This window comes from Geotrypetes seraphini, chromosome 1 (genome assembly GCF_902459505.1).
Source record: "Geotrypetes seraphini chromosome 1, aGeoSer1.1, whole genome shotgun sequence".
Taxonomy (NCBI): Eukaryota; Metazoa; Chordata; class Amphibia; order Gymnophiona; family Dermophiidae; genus Geotrypetes; species Geotrypetes seraphini.
The window spans coordinates 492,252,281-492,269,154 of NC_047084.1; the positions used below are offsets into that span (position 1 = coordinate 492,252,281).

General features: G+C 41.1%; 1 protein-coding gene across 3 annotated transcripts in view; it reads left to right on the top strand.

Moving 5' to 3' along the window:
* Positions 1-16,874, top strand: part of PCSK5 (proprotein convertase subtilisin/kexin type 5) — a 767,735-nt gene that overhangs the window by 355,519 nt on the left and 395,342 nt on the right. The window lies entirely within an intron of this gene.

Consider the following 16,874-nt stretch of genomic DNA (forward strand, 5'->3'; position numbering starts at 1 on the left):
CTCCAGAATCTTTTTGTTCATTTGCTGTAATCCATATGGTTCTTGCATATATATGTACTGAACATCAGAGACCCCTGAGGAAGAAGTGTTTTTCGAAACACGGATTATGTCGGGTCTGCACTATTTTACATCAAGCATCAAGGACTAATTTTGGATTTAAAAAAATAATTATTGATTTGAATAAAAATTCCTGTACCTTGTACAATTCCTGCAGTTCTTTTTTAGTTTGGATGGATGCATTAGTGCAGTGTTTTTCAACCTTTTTACACCTATGGACCGGCAGAAATAAAAGAATTATTCTGTGGACCGGCATCAATCCATGGACCGGCGGTTGAAGAACGTTGGGCTGTCGTGGGCCAGACCCCGCCCATCTCTACCCAATCTCCACCCCAGATCCCGCCCCCATAATAGTACTAATTGCACCTTACACATCCTGTGCCTCATCTGGAAGCCTACCCTCTGACGTTGTAACGTCATAGAGAAGGCTTCCGGTTCAGGCGCAGGATGCCCGTAGGAGCTACTGCCCGTGGCTTTGTGTACTGAATCAGTGAGGAAGAGGGAGCTGGCTCGCAGATAACGCCGCTTCGATTGCACCGTGGACTGGCGGTTGAAAAACACTGTTTTGGGCCTGATGCACATGCTGGCCCTGTGGACCGGCAAGAAATTTCTGTGGACCGGCACTGGTCCATGGACCGGTGGTTGAAGAACACTGCATTAGTAACATCTTTTACTTCAACGTATCTTCAAATCTGCTGTGGTGATTCTGCAAGGACTAGCCAGTTTCGTAATAAAGGCTACAAAATCCAACCTATGCTAAAACCCCAGAAATAAGACTAGAGGCCTATGAATAAGTAATAGATATTTTTGAAGAATCAACAGTGTACAGCAGTGGGGCCAAAAAGCTGGTTGACAGCCTTAGATGCATGTATTATAACATTTCACAGTTAATTCATAAATATAAAATGCCTTGAGCTTCTTACTTGCAATTTTTATGGCCCATCACCTTTTCAAACAACTGTGTTTGAAGTCTTGCTAATCACATTAGTGTGCACCAGTCATGACAATGAATACTCTTTATGAACTACATGGATTCATCTTATCAGGTAATTAAGAACATAAGAAACGCCCTCACCGGATCAGACCGAGGTCCATCTTGTCCGGTGATCCGCACACGCGGTGGCCCATTTAGGTACTCCTTTTTGGAGACCCGGATTTACCATATCCCTCAATATGATATGCAAGAAGGTGTGTATCCAACTTTCTCTTGAATCCCAGTATAGTAGTTTCCTCCACAACCTCCTCCAGGAGCGCATTCCAAGCATCCACCACACGCTGTGTGAAACAGAATTTCCTGACGTTTGTCCTAAACCTGCTGCCACTCAATTTCAGGCTATGACCTCTTGTCCGTGTCACCTCTGAATATTTCAGCAATGGTGCCTCCTGGTCTATTTTATCAAATCCTTTTAATATTTTAAAGATCTCTATCAAATCCCCTCTCAGTCTTCTCTTCTCAAGGGCAAACAGTCCCAGCCTCCTGAGTCGATCTTTGTAGTTCAAATGTTCCATTCCTTTGATAAGTTTCGTGGCTTGCCTCTGCACTTTCTCCAGCAGAGTTATATCCTTTATAAGGTATGGAGACCAGTATTGGACACAGTACTCCAAGTGCGGTCTGACTATTGTTCTATAAAGTGGCATTATGACATCTTCCGATCTACTCGTAATCCCCTTCTTAATTATGCCCAACATCTTGCTCGCTTTCTTCGCTGCCGCCGCACATTGTGCCGATGGTTTTAGGGTACTGTCAATCAGTACCCCCAAGTCCCTTTCCTGTTCGTATTTTGCTAACTTCACCCCCAACATCCTGTACTCATGTTCCTTGTTTTTCTTTCCTAAATGCATCACCTTGCATTTGTTTATGTTAAAGTTCATTTGCCACTTTATTGCCCACGTTTCCAGCTGGTTCAGATCTTTCTGGAGGTCCTCGCAGTCCCTTAGAGAGCCAACCGCCCGACATAGTTTTGTATCATTTGCAAACTTTATTATATTGCATGTTATTTCCTCTTCCAGGTCGTTTATAAAAATATTGAACAAGATAGGCCCAAGAACTGAGCCCTGGGGCACGCCGCTAGTCACTTTCTCCCAGTCCGAGAAATTCCCATTTATGCTAACCCTTTGTCTTCTGTTTTCAAGCCATTTGCCAATCCATCTGTGTACTTCCCCTCCTATTCAATGGCTTAGTAATTTCTTCATAAGCCTTGCATGAGGGACTTTGTCAAACGCTTTCTGAAAGTCCAAGTAAATTATATCCACTGGTTCTCCATTATCTATCTGTTTGTTTACTTTCTCAAAGAATTGCAGTTAATTTGTCAAACATGATTTCCCTTTCCTGAAGCCGTGTTGACTAGCCCTTATTAGATTGTGGTCCTCCAAGTGTTGTACAATGTTCTCTTTAATTATTGTTTCAATTATCTTCCCTGGAACCGATGTGAGGCTCACAGGTCGGTAGTTTCCTGGATCCCCTCTTGAGCCTTTTTTGAAAACTGGAATGACGTTTGCTATCCTCCAGTCTTCTGGTATTTAGTTTAATAAAATTTGATATACCGCCTGGTCTTAACAGTTCACGGCAGTTTACAATCAAATACAAAAGTAATGTTCATAGAGTCAAACTCTATATATCATAAAATAAAGACCTAACATATCCAAACACAAGATTTATTCATTTTTCCCATAACCTATAATACAACCTGATTGGATTTGTAGCATAAGAAAGACAGTGTAGGAAAAAAGGGCGAAGGAGTGACATTATATATTAAAGATAATATTAAAGTGTCAGAATTACTGGAGTTAAAGAGTAAGGAAGAGGCACTTTGGGTTAATCTAGAAAGAGCAAATGGATGATGTGGTTACATTGGTGTAATATACAGGTCTCCTTCCAGACAGAAGTGGTCCAAGACTTAATCGAACACATTCACAAGATTGCAATGAAAGGAGAAGTGATATTAACAGGCGATTTCAACATGCTGGATGTAGATTGGAGTATCCCTGTTGTAAACTCATCTAAAAGTAAAGAGATCTTGGATTCTCTACAGAGAGAGCTATTCCAGCAGCTGGTAATGGGACCCACACGAGATGGGATTATATTGAACTAAATTAAAACTAAACTAAAACTTAGCCTTATATACCGGGTCATTCAACCATGGGAAGCTCGACATGGTTAACAATGAAATTAATAAAAAAAAATACTAAAATACATGGAAATTACATTACAGTAGGTGATCATTTTGCACGGGGGCATAGAAATACCTTTTTGGGGGGAGGGCAAGCTCTACCCCCAAACTCTCCCATGTTCCACCCCAGCTTTAGCGTCTCCCTTTCCCTTCCATGCCATAGTTGCCCCCTTCCATAGTATTTAGCATCCTTCCTTATCTTTGAACCCTTCTCCATAGTGTCCAGCATGCCTTCCCCCCCAGCCTCCAGCATTTCTCTCCACCTCCCCGCCTCCCACAACATGTTTAGTACCTTAAGATTTTTCCCTGGGGCAGCAATACTTCAACTGGCACAGCACCAAAAGCATAGAGGCTGGAGGGTGCACAGCCTTGAGCAACTGTGAATGCCCAAGGCTTGCCTGCTCCCTCCCTCTTTAAACTTCATATTTCAGAGGAAGCAGAAACTAGCAGACCTTAGGCATGCCTCAGTGCTTTTAGCGGAGTATCGCTGTTCTGGAAGAGGGAGGAACGATACTAAACTCATTGCAGGGTCAAAGAAGATGGAGAGAAGCAGAAGTTGGAGAAATGTTCTATCTAAGGCTGAAGTTGACATGAGCAAAAATTTTCCATTATATTATATGTGAGGCAGGAAAGAAATCCATGAGCCTTGCTCTGCATGCTTTCCTTCCTTGTTCACATGTAGTTTAACTATGTTTATAGGTAATATGTAGAAATAAAACAAATAACAAAAAATAACCAACCAGACCAAGTTCTGTCTGCTGATATTGATTCTTTCTCTGAAGGGGAAGTTGAGATCTCTTCTAGGTGGATGGGTGTTCCATTGAATGTGGCTCTTATAGTTGCGATCTTATTTTTGAAGAATGTGGCTAATGAGGGGGGGGGAGTTGTTTTTGTCAGATATGGTGTGGTGTCTGTGAGCTCTTTTAGTAATTGGAAGATCATTTTTGTGTCTTGGGATCCTTCTATTTGCTTTGTGTAGTATGTCTTTCTTTTTTCTTTCAGCTTTTGTTTGTATTTTTGGTGTAGTGATCTGGAAATTGGAACAACAAGTGAGGTGATTAAATTTGCAGATGACACTAAACTGTTCAAAGTTGTTAAAATACATGTGGATTGTGTAAAATTGCAGGCGGACCTTAGGAAATTAGAAGACTGGGCATCCAAATGCCAGATGAAATTTAATGTTGACAAATGTAAAGTGATGCACATTAGGAAGAATAACCTGAATCACAGTTATTGGATGCTAGGGTCCACCTTGGGGGTTAGTGCCCAAGAAAAGGATCCGGGTATTATCGTAGACAATACGATGAAACCTTCCGTCCAAAAGCAAACAAGATGCTCCCTCACTTCCTTCCTTCCATCCATCCTTTTTCTGGTTTGTTCTCCCTCCCTTCCTTCAGGGTCCCAACGCAACCCTGCTTCTCCCTGTGCCAACACGCCCATTCTTCCTCTCTTCCTGTCCCAACACGATCCTCCTACTCCTTTCCGTGTCCCAACATGACCCTCATAGTCCTTCCCTCCCTCTGTTCTGCATCCCAAATTTGTGCCTCCCTCCCTCCCACAAGTGTTTACCTCCTCTGGCTGGCTCCCTCCTCTCAGCTACACTTCTCTTTGCAAAGCCAAAGCTGCAGTTCCTACATGTGGCCCATGGCTGACCCAGAAGCATTCCCTCTGATATCAAGAAAAACTTGTGGTGGTGTAATCATAATTGCCGAGGATAGTTTTAAATTTGTTAAGTTAGAGGTTTATTATCTACAAGGTGTTGATGTGCTTTATCTTTCCTTATCTTTTAAATATTATTTTGTGTTACTGTGCTCCTGTCTTTGATTTATGAAGATTATATTGCTTGGCTAACTGCAACAAATTTAATTGTTGTGCTACTATAATGCTTGGATATTTTAATGTCCATGTGGATGAAAGAGAAGTTGACCCTTTTGTTGGCCAATTTCTGGGATTATTGGAAGCTTTAGGATGGTCACAGCTTATTGATAAACATACTCATGAGAAGGGCCATATTTTAGATCTGATTTTCATAGAAGAGGACCGAATGTCCTAATATTTGCTCCTTGGTTTAATGAAGGTTCCTGAAGTGGGAGACCAGTCAAAATGAAAGGCCCTGGAGAAAGTATCCCCCATGGATTACTTAAGAAGAATACAATTTGAAATTACAAATTTATCGAACATCAGTTTTTATCTGCTAAGAAATCTTACTTTAATAACATGATTGAGCATGCTCCTTCTCGCTCTAAGGAATTGTTTGCCCTGATTTCAAAACTAACTTCTGACAAATCAGATAATCTTAGTTTTCAACCTGTTTTGACCTGTCTGGAGTTTGCTGCAGGTTTTGAACACAAACTTTTGAGCACTGTGAGTCTTTTTAATGATAGGAATATTCCTATTAAGAATTCTATATTAGAATGAATGAGGAGATTTGGTGGTGGTGGGATATAAGTAAAAGAAGATCAGAGATGCCTGATGGGGCAAAGAGTGCATGATAAGGAAGGTGTCAAAAAAGATAAGAAAGGGTTCTTCATGGAGAAGGTAGGTAGCAATCTGATGAAAAAGAGGAAAGAGCTGTGATGCTTGATGGAGAAAAAGTAGAGGCTTGATGGGATGAGAAGGTAGAGAGGGAAGGATGCCTAAAAGGAAAATGGGGAAAGGGTTGAGAGGGAGGGGATTTATTATACAGAAGAGGTTCCCCTGACCACTCCTTTGTCAGCATCAATCAATGAGAACCATTGCCCCATCAGGCATCTCTGTTAGCTTTTGAAGTTCTCTTCCCAGTCGGGATCCTTCTTTTCTCATTAAGCACCCTTATTGGGTCCCATTTCTCTGTAGCCCAATGGTACTCTTATGTGTTATCACAGCAAGCAACGAACGTTCTCTTTGAGACAAGCAGCACCAGCATTCAATTGCATTCAATATGCAAGACTGTTCAAATCGTACTGCAGTATCTGACTTTCAACTGCTGGAGAAAACTAAGAACTGCACTGTTACTCAAAATATTAAAAGGTACATATCACAGTGCACTGAAAGAAGATACTGAAAGAAAGGAAAAAATGTGTTTTGCAAATAGTAAGTCCCATTACCAATAAAATATCAGCTGCTCCCTACAGAGCTATAATCAGCAGAACTAAAAGCCAAAAGCAGTAGCAGCTGAAGCCTGAAATTTGAATCTGCAGAATGCTGCAATTAATTGGAAAGTTTTTATTTTTTCTCTCTCTATCTATATTTATGGATAGATAGAATTTTGTGAAAGAATACTGCATCATATTATTGCATTATTAGAGATTCAAAATCTGGCATGTTACTGTATCATATTAACTTTATGAAACACCCTGGAAGTACTTTGCTGCTATGCCCCATAAGCTTCAAGATAATAAAAAATGTATGCCATGCCCATAACAAATTTAATGTAAATGAATTATAAATGTATTTTAAGTCCTTTTTTCCCTCATCTCTTTTCACATAATAAGGAGCTCTCTTGAGAATCTGAGCTAAATCTAGTATGACACACTTGAGATATTTCAAAGGTTTACCAGAAATGAAAATAAGTGGAGCAATATGTAACACTCATACTGGTTGTGGAGATTTTAGATATATGATGGATCTGCATCTGTATATCGAGATACAGACTTTCTAGGAGGAGAGGAGCAGATGACATATTTCTCTCTGAGAGGAAAGGAGAGGACATATACTTACCCAGAGAAATATCCTGTCTCCTCTCCTCTCCAAACATGTTATTTTGCTCTGAGCATTGCTAATTTGATGGATAAAAACTAAACAGTAAGTTCCTTTATAAAGATAGTTTTAGATCTTAAAAGATCAAATTTTGCTTAGCTAGTTTCCATAGAGTAAAAGCCTGCTATAGTTTTTAAATTTGAAATTTCTGCTAGAAATAATCTCTGGCAGGCAGGGTCTGGCTTAGTCTGCATTCCCACCCCATACCCACCCATCCCTAGCTTATTTCCTTTACTTAGTCTTTATTTAAATAGTCAATTATCCTACTTAGGACAACATGTTATTACATTTTCTTCTTACATTTCATTACTTGCTAAGACTCAAACACTAAATAAAGCATACAAATTATCTTAAGGCTCTGTATACCAGTCTAACATACTCGGTACCTTAATAGGATTTAATTAAGCAGCTCAATAATAAGATGCAGATAGTAGTCCAACAGCTATTCAGTATTTTTGCACCAAATGTAACATGTATGATTATTTCCCAGTTGGCGAGAAATGATATGTGTGTGCTCACTTCAAAGAGCTCCTAGCTCTCAGAAAACAAGTCCATTCCCTTGAGTCTAGAGTTACAGACTTGGAAGAGCTGAGGGAGATAAAGAATACATAGAAGAGACCTACAGGGATATTGTAGAGAAGACCCATCTCCAGTCTGGCAGCCGCTGTGCTGCCTTGGAGGAGATTGCAAATTATCTATGCCAACTGCTGAGTAAATTGTAAATAGATATGACATTTGAAAAAATATAATGGAAAAATTCTATTCAAGTGACCAAATAAAGTTAAAGCTAACAAAAAATGTAGGAACACTTATGATGTATAATGTGCGTTGTTTATAAACAAGGGAAAAAAGTCCTCAAAATACCCCTTGTATGTGATCAATGAAGTCACAACATTTTCGGGGTGGGTATCATCACTGGTCAAAAACCCTTGATATTTATTTTTTTAAAGATAATTTTTTATATATGCTTTTGTGATTTACTTTCACTTTAAGTCTAATTGTGACTATTTAAAAATCTTCTTCTTATCAAATAAGCATAAATATAACCAGCATCTTTTATAACGAGTATTCACATGATTTTTGTTTTGTTCTGATGTGAAATACTGAAAAAGCACTTTTTCAGTATTTCACATCAGAACAAAACAAAAATCATGTGAATACTCGTTATAAAAGATGCTGGTTATATTTATGCTCATTTGATTAGAAGAAGATTTTTAAATAGTCACAATTAGACTGGCACATTGAAAATAAAATCATTTTCCTACCTTTGTTTGGTAATTTCATCAGTCTCTGGTTGCACTTTATTCTTCTGACTGTGCATCCAATACTTCTTCCCTTCTTTCAGCCTCCTGTATGCTTCTTCTCCTCCACACCTCATTCCCTCCCCCAACTTTTTCTTTCTTTCTCTCTTTCTCTCTCTGTCTGTCTTTCTCTGATTCCGTGCCCCATTTTTTGCTTTGTTTCTGGTTCCCTGTCCCCCCTCCTTCTTTCTTCCTTCCTCCGTGCCCCATTTTTTGCTTTTTTTTCTGGCTCCCTGTCCCCACCCCACCTTCTTTCTTTCTTTCTTCCTTCCTTCCTGCCCTCCCCCATGCCACCGCCGCCGCGGAATAGGCTGCTGCTGCTGCCGCTATCGGGAACAGGCCATCTCCCTGCTTCTCTTCTGCACGGGGCCGACCAACTCTCGCTGCCCGATGTCAATTCTAACATCAGAAAGGACGTTCCGGGCAGCCAGGCAGCGATTGGCTAGCCAGAACGTCCTCTCGACGTCAGAATTGACGTCGGGCCGCCAGAGTTGATCGGCCCTGCAGGGAAGAGAACAGTGGACCGCCTCCCCTTGGTACGCCACTGGAGCAGCAGTGTGTCTGGCCGGCTCGTTCGTTCAAAGCCGCGGGTGGCGGCTCCTTGCGAGATCCGCGCCTGCGTCTGAAGCCTCTCTGATGTTGTGACATCAGAGAGGCTTCCGATGCAGGAGTGGATAGCGCAAGGAGCCGCCAATCTGCAGCTTTGAACGAACGAGCTGGCCAGACACGCTGCTGCTCCAAAAGGAAGAGAATGATGCCTCCAGACCGCGGGCCGCAAATAAAACCCGGAGAGCCACATGCGGCCCGTGGGCCGCGTGTTTGAGACCGCTGCTGTAACCTGTCTCTGAAATCATCTGTAGGATGATTTCCAATCTGTAGGAGGATGGCCAATGTTACACCGTTTTTAGAAAAGGGTTCCCGGGTGAGATCTGGGGAATTAAAGACTGGTAAGCCTGACCTCAGTGCTGAGCAAAATAGTGCAAACAATTATAAAAAAAATAAAATTGTGGAACATGTAGACAAATTAAAGAGTCATGGGATAGGAGGCAGTGTTGAATTATGGATTAAGAATTGGTTATCGGAGAGTGTGGCACAGTGGTTAAAAGCTACAGCCTCAGCACCCTGAAGTTGTGGGTTCAAACCCACATTGCTCCTTGTGACCCTGGGCAAGTCACTTAATTCCCCCATTGTCCCCAGGTACATTAGATAGATTGTGAGTCCACCAGGACAGATAGGGAAAAATGCTTGAGTACCCAAATAAATTCATGTAAACTGTTCTGAATACAGTAGTATAGAAAATGAAATAAATAAATACTGTGAAAAGTTTCAGTCTTTGATAACCAGAGCTGGTTTTGTGACATCATAATGCCTCATTCCACCAGTGCCTAAGAGCCAACCTCATCAGTGATGTCACAATGGCTCGACTGTTCTACACTTGGCTCACTTTTACTACATTTTGATTTCTAGAGTGGTGCAGAGGTTAAAGTTACAGTCTCAACACCCTGTAGGTTTAAACCCACGCTGCTCCTTGTGACCCTGGGCAAGTCACTTAATCCCCCCCATTGCCCCAGGTACATTAGATAGATTGTGAACCCGCCGGGACAGACAGGGAAAAATGCTTGAGTACCTGAATAAATTCATGTAAACCGTTCTGGGCTCCCTTGGGAAAACGGTATAGAAAAATGAATAAATAAATATCTTTTCCAGTTTAAGATTCAGTTAACGATAGGGTTACCAGATTTTACTTTAGTAAAATCTGGACCCCCTAGCCCTGCCCCCAGGCCCGCCCAGTTTCATCCCTGCCTGGTTATGCCCCAGTCCGGCCACCAATCCCGCCCTGCCCCATCCCCCCTCCCTGCTGCTTGCTCTCGGGCCAGAGGGCATCCACACATGTGCGGATGCCCTCCTGTCCGATGCAATTTTGAGGAAGCTTTTCAAAACCTGGTTTCAAAAGTGCCGGGTTTTGAAAAGCTGTCCAGACCCCGGGCATGTCCTCTAAAAGAAGGACATGTCCATGGAAATCTGGACATCTGATAACCCTATTCAAGAAGGTCCCTGGAAGAGAAAGGAACTCTCTAGCTTTCCCCTAGACACGGCTGAGGCAGAAACCCTGAGGAAGCTAAATCCACTTGAGCTGAGAAAGAAAGACTACAAGGTGAAACAGTTAATGGCAGCTTGGCTGAGGCTATCTGGGCTGCATGTGTGGACCAGCTTTCTCGCCTATGGAAGCCCTGGAGGGAACACAGGACCTAGGGAAGCTGAATGGAAGAGCTGACCTGTTTTGCTAATAGAAAACTCTGCCTTTATTCTAATGCCTGATCAGAGCTGTGATTGAATGCTGCATAAAACTGTTTCTTGGATCAACCACCTTTTCACTGAAAGAGTGATTGATCGTTGGAATAGTCTTCCACTTCAGGTTATTGAGGCCAGCAGCGTGCCTGATTTTAAGGCCAAATGGGATAGACACGTGGGATCTATTCACAGAGAAAGGTAGGGGAGGGTCATTGGGGTGGGCAGACTAGATGGGCCGTGGCCCTTATCTGCCGTCTATTTCTATGTTTCTGTGATAAAGACTGTGTTTGGGGTGTGGCAATGCCTACTGAGAACATAAACTGAAAGTAGTGGGAAACTTGAAAAGTGCAGTTGTTTCTTTAGAAAAGAAACCATTAAGGGAAACTTGTGAAGGAAAAGGCTCTTCCCTGCTGTTTAATAAAGAGTTCTTGTGATACGTGCGTTTGTGTAAATCGTTTTCTGAGCACCATGCCCTGCTCTGTCACATGGCGCTAGGCGCTGATAGGCACCTCCGGAGGCACGATTGACGTCAAAGATAGGCACTGGAAATGTAGCCCTGAAAAACCCTTCCTCCATTTCCGGCGCCTATCTTTGCCAGAGGCGCAAATCTCTCAACGGCGCCTTTGTGTGACTGACACGCGATCGGCGGCCGCTTTTAAGGTGGCTGCGGACAACAGCACCATTTAGAGAATCTGGGCTGCCTTCTTTTGGGGTTCTTTCATGATACAAAAAAGGTTCTATAAGTGTTTGAGTGATTTTGTAGCACTGACGTCATTGCTAATGCTTGGTACCCTTTTGGGGGTGAAAATATGTGCATTTAGAAGGAGTCTTGTTTTAAGCTGTGGACAACTTTTTTTACTTGAACTTTATGTATTAGAAAACTCCAAGTAACCAGTTTGGTTACTGGTAGATATGGACTTTGCAAAATATAACATTTTGATATGTAGATCCTCAGTATACCTATGAAGCCTCTAAAAATATTCATATTACAATGTAGAATATATTTGTATACTGTTCATAAAATTCTTAGAGATCTCTTTCTCATTACTCCCAGTTTTTGCAGGGCCATTGAACACATTATCCTCTTCAGCCTTGTTTTGCTCATCACGTCACTGAATTAGTTCTGGAACATTTGCATATCCACATCCTATCTTACCTATTGCTTGAACTTTCCATTATTGCCCTTCTATAATTCCAAGTTGCATGCGATAGTGAATTAGAGATTTCTCCTGGGCACACTTCCATTTAATGTGTATTTCTGGATGTGTTGGGGGAGGGAGGAAGGGGACAAAGATGTGTTGGGGAGGGAGGGAGGAAGGGGACAAAATATTTAACATTTCACACTACATTAAAATGTGTCAACAAACCAAAAAACAACTTGGTTGATCAGCACTTTTGGATATTGCTTTGAGTAGGGCTGCCCAAGTCCGGTCCTTGAGATCTACTGGCAGGCCAGGTTTTCAGGATATCCACAATGAATATGCATGAGAGAAATTGCATACCAAGAAGGCAGTGCAGGCAAATCTCTCTCATGCATATTCATTGTGGATATCCTGAAAAACCTGGCCTGCCAGTAGATAATAATAATAATAACTTTATTCTTATATACCGCCAACAATCTTGCGACTTCTAGGCGGTTTACAATGAAGAGAAACTGTACAGACAGCGAATTACAGAGTATAGCATTGAACATCTAGTGATAGTAACAGGAGAGTTACAGGGTCTGTGTATTACACGGTTTCACAATGAGTAGCATTATACAGTCGACGATATTCAGAGCATAAGTAGAAGAAGAGAAAGGAGATTGCGCTTTGAGTTACAAGACTGCGAAGGTGAAAAAGATAACATAAGATGTTGATGAGAAGTAAGTTGTTAACTTGGTACATTTGAACGAAGGACGGGCACCAGTGGGAAAAACTGGTAACAATTAAAGATAGAAATTTTGGCAGAAGAGGGTAGACGGACTCCTTGGGATGGGAGGAGGCTCCGATTTTAGGGGAGAAGTCTGGTTAGGTTATAAATTTCTTAAACAAGGTGGTTTTTAGTTCTTTCCTAAAGATACTATATGATTCTCTGGCGGCATCAGTGAAGTAGCCTGTCCAAGTTTGCAGTCTACCTGCTTGGAATTTGAATGTTCTATCAAAGAAGGTGCGATATCTACAGCCTATGATATTTGGGTAGGTAAAGAGGTTACGGTTTCTGGTAGGCCTAATAGAGGAGTGGAATTCGAAGTGAGGTAGTAGGTAGCTAGGGGCCAGTCCCCAGATTAGTTTATAGCAGAGGCAGGAGAATTTGAATAGAATTTGTCCTTCAATTGGTAACCAATGAAGGAGTTTGTAGAATGGACTAACATGATCGCTCTTCTTTAGTCCGAATATTAGACGGATGGCCGTATTTTGAACTATTCTCAGTTTTCTCACATTTTTTTTAGATATTCCCAAGTAGACAATGTTACAGTAGTCCAGGGTGGATAAAATTAGTGATTGTACCAATATTCTGAAGGATAGCGGGTCGAAGTATTTTTTTATGGTTTTCAGTTTCCAAAGGATGAAGAAGCATTTTTTAGTCACCGAGTTTATGTGCTCGGTCAGGGTCAGGTGGGTATCCAGGGTGACTCCCAGTATTTTTATGGTTTTTAGTATTGGGTGATCATGGCCGTTTACATATATTGTAGTTGCGGAGATTTTCTCGTTTGGGCTAGCAAGGAAAATCTTTGTCTTTTCTGAGTTTAATTTCAGTTTGAAGTTTAAAGTCCATTTTTCTATTTCAAGCATGATGGAGGAGATATGTTTTGAGTTGGTTGAGGTCACATTTGTTATTGGTATTAGTATGGAGATGTCGTCTGCGTATATATAATAAGTTAGGTTAAGCTTTTGTAAAAGGTGGCCTAGAGAAGAGATGTATATATTGAACAAGGTGGGAGATAGGGGGGATCCTTGTGGGACTCCCGAGGGGCTTTTCCAGGGTTCAGAGTAATTTCCTTTATGGACCACTTGATAAGATCGTTTGGTTAGGAAACCTTGGAACCAGGTCCACACTCTTCCTGATATTCCCATTTCGTCGAGGCACCTAAGCATAGTTTTGTGGTCCACGAGATCGAAGGCACTGCTGAAGTCTAACTGTAGGATCAAGTTCTGGAACCTTGATTGAAAAGGTCATATAGGTGGTTAAGGAAAGAGCCTAGGACTGTCTCGGTGCTGAATCCTTTTCTGAATCCAGATTGGTGGTCATTTAGGAGAGAGTACTTATCTAAGTGATTTACTAATTCCAAGTTGACCAGCCCTTCCAGCATTTTGGTGAAAAAGGGGGTGCTCGCTATGGGTCTGTAGTTGGACGCCAGTGTGAGCGAGATCTTCTGGTCTTTGGGTATGGGTGTGATTAGTATGTGTCCCATATTTTCCAGGTAGGTTCCGTTTTGAGAGAGTAAGTTGCCCAGTTAAATAGGTCCCTCTTAAATTCTGGTATTGCATCTTGCATGATCTTAGACGGACATTCATCTAGTAGACAATTTGATTTGGAGTATTTGTTGAAGAGTGCAAGGAAGTTATTCCAATCTGGGGGCTCGAAGTGGTTCCAGCTCATATCGCCTTTGGATCTCGAGGACCGGACTTGGGCAGCCTTAGAGAGCTTTTTCTATCATATCTCCTTGTTAACTGTTCATGCGCTCCTGGTTCTGGTCATTATTTTCATTGTCTTGGTTCTCTTATTTATTAGATTGCTGCTTTGCATAAGAACATCTGCTTCTCAATTTCACTTCTGCATCTTCCACTGTGCAAATGGCATCTGGGCACCTGAATTCATTCATAGAATACCAATGTAAACCTGTATTGGCATACCTAAATGTCAGCACATACATTTATAGCAGATCAATGTTAAGTGTAACTGGGCATGTCTAAGTCCAGCATGCAACACTTGCAACTTATAGTATTCTGTAGGTTGCATGTGTAAGTGGCATTCCCACCCATGTCTCTCCCATTTTCCTCCTACGTGTAATCCCCCTTATGCACACTTTTATAGAATAGTGCATAGTTCAATTACACACGCAATGCATATGTAACTGTATGCACTTACACCCCCCCACCTCCTTTTACAAAACCGTGAAAGTGGCTTTTAGTGCCAGCTGGTGCACTGAATGCTCTGCGTTGTTCCCGAAACTCATAGAGTTCCTTTGAGCATCGGGAGCAGCGCAGAGCATTCAGCGCGTCAGTCTGCAGTAAAAACTGCTTTCATGGTTTGTAAAAACTGGAGGGGGGTGGGGGTTAGGGGGTTCTGCCATTTTTGTGACTGTCTTTCTTCCATCACCTATTATAGTTTATATTCCGCCTTTATACAATACAGATCAGAACTTTACATGCAAAATAAAAAGTACAAGAATACAAGCAACATAAAAAATGAATTACAAAAACAGGCAATTAACAAACATCCATCAACAAAACTCATCACAGAGTACTATAGAAAGAAAATCTTATTACTAGTCAAAGCCTTGAAAGTCCATCGCGTTAAGCAGCATATTTCATTTGGCAAAAAAAAGGTGTCGCTTCAACAGTTTCTTAAATTGGCACAAGTCTTTCTGCCGTCGAACATGCTTGTTCCACTTCACCAGCCCAGCGTATTATGTTAAATGCCTACAGAACTGAGGTTCTCTTTTCCCTACGTATACTCATATTCTTTGTCCTCCACCAGGATTTTTAACTGTGGATTCTTCACTTCCTTTTGTTCAGTGCAGTTCTGGTTTCCTTATCTCCTCAAACATAGGAGAATTAGAAAAGCTACAGAAAAGGTCAGCACAAGTGAAAAAGGTTATGGAACAGCTCTCTTTCAAAAAAAAAATATTAACAGGTTGGAGTAAAGATGATTCAGAGAAGATGTAGTAGAGATTTATAAAATAAGAGGTTTTTATCTTTTCAGTATAATACTAGGACTAGTATTATAAAATTAAGCACTATATAAAATTAAGCACTAACACATTTATTTTATTTGGTTAATACACAATTAAACAGTAAATTTTGTTGCCAAAGGCTGTGGTAAAAGTTAATAGCCGAGTCAAAAAAAAATTTAAGTGGACAGGCAGTTAGCCAGGTAGCCTTTGGATCACTACCTCTTCTAAGACAGAGTGAAAGAGTGTGGATCTCCTTAGGTCAGGGGTGTCAAAGTCCCTCCTCGAGGGCCGCAATCCAGTCGGGTTTTCAGGATTTCCCCAATGAATATGCATGAGATCTATTTGCATGTACTGCTTTCATGGTATTCTAATAGATCTCATGCATATTCAGTGGGGAAATCCTGAAAACCCGACTGGATTGCGGCCCTCAAGGAGGGACTTTGACACCCCTACCTTAGGTTATTGTGTGTGTATGTGTGTGTGTGTACCGTAACAGAAATGAATTTCACTCCTAAATCAGTGTATGCTGAGTATATCATCAGTCTCTTAAATATATACTATTGATGAAATATTCTCATTGGCATAAAAAACTCCACAACAAAATGTGATTATCAACACCCACCGCTGTGCACAGGGAATGTAATCACAAAAGAAAAAAACTTCAACTTAGCTTAGTCGCATGGCTTGATGTAAATCTAATGCCAGTGTCAAGGCACTCCTCTCTTCCTCGGTGTCCAAAATGATCTCAATAAGCAGGATACAGTTGCTCAATGTCCATGCTTCTACTCTCCAACAAAGGCCTTGTTTTGTCGGTAAACGGTTGCATCAGGAATTTTCTTTTTTAAATTCTTTATTCATTTTTCAAACTTTCAATAAGTGCAACATAAGATACAATCACTTTACATTTTAACATTCCATCAAAGTCTAATTCACATCAAATATCCCTCCCCCCCTTATACCCAACAATTGTTCCCAGACGTGTATATAGAAAGGGAAAAAATAATATTCATTCTGTATAATATTTTGTTAATGGCTCCCAAACATCCCTAAATTTCTTAAAATGCCACTGCTGTATGGCTATTACCCGCTCCATTTTAAAGATGTGGCATAACGAATTCCACCAAAACGTATAATTCAGCCGATCCCAATTTTTCCAGTTTTTCATAATTTGCTGTATGACAACCCCTGTCATAATGAACAAAAGTTTATTATTATTATTAGAAGATATTTGGCTCTTAGCTCTCATTTATGTACCAAATGATAATACCACCAGATTTTCCAGTAAATTGTTCATTTGACCCCAAATGGATTTCCAAAAGTGAAGTATCAATGGACAATAGAATAGTAAATGATCTAATGTCCCAGCTTCAAGATGACAGTGCCAGCATCTATTAGACTTAGAGCTATCTAATATCTGTAAACGAACTGGGGTCCAAA